We start from the raw sequence: 5,729 nt of genomic DNA, 5'->3' as shown, positions 1-5,729 counted from the left end.
CCTGCGTCCGTCGTCCTTAAACTTTTACAAAAATCTTCTCCTCTGAAACTACTGGGCCAAATTTAAACAAACTTGGCCACAATCATCATTGGGGTATCTAGTTTAAAAAATGTGTGGCGTGAGTCGTGACCCCGCCAACCAACCAAGATGGCCTTCACGGCTAAAAATAGAACATAGGGGTAAAATGCAGTTTTTGGCTTATAACTCAAAAACCAAAGCATTTAGAGCAAATCTGACATGTTGTCAATTTGTTGATCAGGTCAAGATCTCTTAAGATTTTAATGTCCATCAGAACAAGATCTATTCCCTCACAAATTTTCAGATGAATCGGACAACTTGTTGTTGGGTTGCTGCCCTAAAATTGATAATTTTAAGGAAATTTTGCAGTGTTTGGTTATTATCTTGTATACTATTATAGATAGAGATAAACTGTAAACTGCAATAATGTTCATCAAAGTAAGATCTACCAATAAGTAAGCATGATCAAAATTGTAAGAGGACCCCTTAAGGAGTTATTGCCCTTTATAGTCAATATTGAACAACTTTTCGTCATTTTTGTAACTTGTACAAAAATCTTCTTATCTAAAACTATGGGCCAAACTTGACCACAATCATTACTAGGGTATCTATTTAAAAAAAAGTGTCAAATGACCCCACCTACCAACCAAGATGATTGACATCATTAAATACAGTAACAGGTGAGCGACACAGGCTCTTGAGAGCCTCTAGTTTTTCTTCAAATTTCTCAAATTCCAAATTTTTTAAAAGTTAAAAGAAGAAATCTTTAATTGCACAATATTGTTCAATATATTTGTTAGATCTTGACATTTGTTTTGTATCAGAAACTCATATTATGTCAAAAAATTTGATCGCAATCCAAAATCAGAGCTGTATCAAGCTTGAATGTTGTGTCCAAGCTTGCCCCAAATGTTCAGGGTTTGACTTCTGCGGTTGTATAAAGCTGCGCCCTGCGGAACACCTGGTTTGGCCATAAAATGATGATTTGTCATGTTTGGTGCACCGTTGATACAAAATATAACAATCTTGATCTTTTGTTGTAATTGTTGTAATGTAAGATATATATATATAGCATTTTCATGCTGAAATAAGAAATTTTTCAACTTAAAAATTTAATTTAATCATAACATTGTCATACAATTGTATATGTTTCATTTATGTTTCAGTTACAATGTACTGCAATCACTGTGTGAAAATGTTCCCAACACTGCACACTTTTCCACAAATTGTGGCAAGTCACTCAGTCACATCATCATCAGGTTAGAGATATATATATATACACATGTGATTAATAAGTGCATGTTAATCATAATTCAACATTTATAATTCCTTTAAACATTTTAAAATCACATGATGAAAATGGTTTTTTTTTAATTGGACAGATAGAATATCATGAATATATACATGAACAAACCATTCAGGGTTTCTTAAATCTTTCATTACACAACAAAACTAGATGTTCTGAAGAACCTGAATTGCTCACCTGGCTTTAATAGGTTTATTTGAACAGGTGAAAAGACATTTGTATGTAATTACCATAGACATTAAAAAAAATGGGATTTTCCAGTTTTCAGACAATACGTTTAAAGTGCTTTGAGCAGTATTGCAGTAATGCAGGCATATCCACCTGTACTCAGCGAAGCAGTTTTTTGGCTAATATCTCTGAAGTTCAGCATTTAGAGCAAATTTGACAGTTACTGTAGGTGAAAATAATACTCTCTGTCTTAAAATTTTTAGACGAATCAAACAAGCTGTTATTGGTTTGCTGACCATGAATTAGTAATTTTAACATGTTTAAGGAAATTTATCTTGAATATAGACATGATAGATAGAGTTACACTTAAGCAGCAATAATGTTCAGCAAAATAAGATCTACAAATAAGTCAACATGACATAAATGTTCAATTGACCTAATGAGGAGTTATTGACCTTTTAAAGTCAAATTTTACATTTATTTGTAATTTTTTAATGACTTGGAGAGACTTGGGCAGGCAGTCGGTCGGGTAAAGAGCAGCCAAATGTTTTCTGTGTATTTACTCATGAACTATTCAACCAAAGCTTTTAAAATTATAATATGTTGTCACTGACAACAAAATGGGGTCAAGATCAATAATGACAATTTTGACTTTTCCTGTTCAGGAGTTATGGTTCTTAAAAAATTGTAAAATGGTGTTTCCAGTCGTGTCTGTAATTACTCATAAACCATTCAACCAAAGCTTTAAATTTTAATATGTTAAACAACATGGCAGACATGGCCTACGACAGAACTTAACGGGGAAATGCAGTTTCAATTTATATCTCTGACACCATTTTGCAAAACTATGCATTATTTTATGCATCAATTGTAAATTACAACATCAGCTGAGTGAGACAGGGTCCTTGGATCCTCTATATATGTGGCGGAACAAAATTATCCATACCTGCTGCATATGTACTATATAATTTCTTTCTGAATTGTTTACACTAGTAATTTTGGAGTCCCTTAAAGGTTGCTGTTTGGTCTGGGTCAAAGCCTTGTAAAACATGCCATAATATGTCTATCACCTGTATGTTGGGAACAACCCTCCCTCATGCAAGGGCCATTTATTTTTTAGTTAAACTCATTTTATTATCTCTTTATTAATTTCAGCTATGTCAACCAGAAGAACTTTGAACACATTTAATGAATAGTTTCTTTGGAGATTTTAACAGTAATTGTTAAGACTTGAAACCAGACAGAATGAAACTGTGAGAACATGTACAGTGTACATCAATGTACATGTAGCTTCAATATGAATCAATTGATACACTGTAAGTATTTTTTCTATGAAAGTTAAATTGGTTGTTTACAAAAGTTAGTTTTTACTAGACAAATTTAGACTAGATATATTTGAGAATAAAATACAAGACCAAATTATATACTAAAAGTAAAACAAATACAAAAGTTTTTCTAAAAATTACTTATCATGCTAATAGTAATATTTCCTATGGTGATATTAATTATATGATCAAATTGTTAGATACAACTACACTGTGACTAATAAAATAGAGGATGTTGTATGATTGCCAATGATAGAAGAAATGACAGCAATTAACAACTGTAGCCTAAAGTAGGACACCATACAGCCTTAAACAATGAGTAAATCCCTACCACACAGATAGCTATAAAAGACCCTGAAATGACAAATGTAAAACAATTCAAACAAGAAATTTGGCCTAGTTTATTTACAAAATAAGGAACAAAAAACAAATATGTGATACATCAAACAACAACCACTGAATTACAGCCTCCTACATGGGGACAGACATAAACATGTGGCAGGGTTAAACATGAAAGCTGGTGCCCAACCCTCCCCTTACCTGGAACAGTGGTGTAACAGTACAAAATAAGAACAAATTATAAAAATCAGTTGAAAAAGTCTTAACTCATCAGATGGATACAAATAGAAATACATTTAACAAACAAAAAAAGAGGGGATGGCCAGGTACAAGTATACAAACAACTGAAAGACATTTAGTACAGATCTAAGATTATTGACTTTAAGCAAACTCAAGCTTAATATGAGATGTGAAAAATAACCCTAGATCTGTTAGGTCCTGCAACTTTTGAACAACAGACTCCAAAAAATCAAAATTAAAAAGGAACTCAATCTAAATTTTGTGTTAAAATTTCATGAGAAATTGTTCAAATTAAAGGAGACTATAATTTTTAAGGACTATTTTTGGTCCAAGAATATAAAATGTTTGTCACTCAACTATTCCAAAAAGACACATGTTTGGAAATGCAAAAATTTCTTGAATGCACACTTTCAGTCTAAAATATATTTTTATTTGACAAAAAAAACAAAGAAAATCAAGAAATTTTACAAATTTTGTCTACGTTTATCATTGTTTATTGCCATAGTAACTCTTAAATTGTTGAAAAAAAAACATTATTTTCTAAATATGGTGTACCTTAGTCTAGTTTGGACAAATTTTGAAATATTTAGGATAACTGTTAAATTATCAGTAATATCTGGGCCAAATAAAAACTTTTTTTATTTAGCCCGTTCTACTTTGAGATATTGAACAAAGTGTTGTCATTTGAAAGGATGGATGGACAAACAATGGCATACCATATACATCCCTTACCTACTGTACATCAAAACCAGAAGTTACAAAGTAAAAAAAATGTGTTATTAGATTTTCAGATCAAAATTATGTCAACCTGATCATTGGAAGTTTGCCAAGTTACATGAGAAGCATTGAAAGCCTGCAAAGATTCTACATGTTTACACAAATGGAATAGACTCACACTTTAAAATAACTTTCAGACAAGACTAATGTACTCTCAAAAAGGATGATTCATGTATCAATGAGTGAATTGGAGTGCATTCTAGCTGCACATGAAAATTTGTGTGCATTTTTAAATATTTATTTCCATTTTATTAACTGTATTTTTGTGACAAAAATGTCGGTTATTGATTTGGGGATGTACGGCGGCCGGGCGGTCGGTCAGGCTGGCGGCAATCAAATGTTGTCCGTGCATTAACTCATGAACCGTTCAACCAAAGCTTTTAAAATTTTAATATGTTGTTACTGACAACAAAATGAAGGTCAAGTTCAATAATGGCGATTTTGACTTTTACCGTTCAGGAGTTATAATGGTTCTTGAAAGATTGAAAAATGGAGTTTCCAGTCGTGTCCGTGCATTTACTTATGAACTGTTCTACCAAAGCTTCCCAAATTTTAATATGTTGTTACTGATGACAAAGTGGAGGTCAAGTTCAATAATGACGATTTTGACTTTTACCGTTCAGGAGTTATATATGGTTCTTGAAAGATTGAAAAATGGAGTTTCCAGTCGTGTCCGTGCATTTACTCATGAACTGTTCTACCAAAGCTTCCCAAATTTTAATATGTTGTTACTGATGACAAAACAGAGGTCAAGTTCAATAATGAGGAATTTTTTTTTAACTTTTACCGTTCAGGAGTTATTGGTCTTGAAAGATTGTAAAACAGCGTTTCCATTCACGTTGTTGCATTTACTCATGAACCATTCAATCTAAGCTTTTCAAATTTTAATATGTTGATACTGATGACAAAATGGAGGTCAAATTTGATATTGACGATTTTCACTTTCACCATTCTTCAGTAATGGTTCTTGTGATATTGCCAGGAAACAAATAAATATAAATAATCCGGTTTGCTGTCTTTGTGACAGCCTCTTGTTGAGTGTTTTTAAAAAATTGTGTGTCTTCATAACATTATATCATGAACATATTGTTGTTAATAATTAAAACAGAAATAAAGAATAAAATTTTCTCAGTTTTTGCCAAGTAGTATGGAAATAATATAGTTCAACTCTGATTTAACTTTTTCCAAATATATAAGCATATGAATAACTGGAGATGTGGGGTATAGGTCCATTGGACAGCATCCCAACAACACAAAACACAAGCATGACAAGACTTAATTTGAATACATTAAAAAGGGTGACTATATCTAAATGTATAGCCCAACAAATAAAGATTTGCTATCAACAAAAAGAAAACAGTCATAAAATTATCTTGCAAATGCATTATTATTGTGCAAACAGGGTTAATAACCAGATTTCAAAATGAATACATTATGTCCACTTTCAGTGGTAGATTTTATGCATGAGATAATCCAGTATTATAACCGCTTTTACTACAATGACATTTATTTTTGTCCTAAATTTAATGTTAAATAAATATAACATAAATTACCAT

General features: G+C 31.8%; 1 long non-coding RNA gene across 2 annotated transcripts; it reads left to right on the top strand.

The window, feature by feature from the left end:
- The first annotated feature begins 1,182 nt into the window (after positions 1–1,182).
- On the top strand, positions 1,183–5,442 carry LOC134709603 (uncharacterized). Of its 2 annotated transcripts, XR_010105996.1 has the most exons (4): positions 1,183–1,277; positions 1,586–1,711; positions 2,648–2,808; positions 4,188–5,442. It is a non-coding gene; the product is annotated as an uncharacterized LOC134709603 (long non-coding RNA). The 2 variants fall into 2 exon arrangements; XR_010105997.1 differs by lacking the exon at positions 1,586–1,711.
- The last annotated feature ends 287 nt before the right edge of the window (positions 5,443–5,729 follow it).

The sequence above is a fragment of the Mytilus trossulus genome, chromosome 3 (assembly GCF_036588685.1).
Source record: "Mytilus trossulus isolate FHL-02 chromosome 3, PNRI_Mtr1.1.1.hap1, whole genome shotgun sequence".
NCBI lineage: Eukaryota > Metazoa > Mollusca > Bivalvia > Mytilida > Mytilidae > Mytilus > Mytilus trossulus.
Note: the sequence above shows the minus strand (reverse complement) of the source record. Positions and strands in the feature narration are given on the sequence as shown.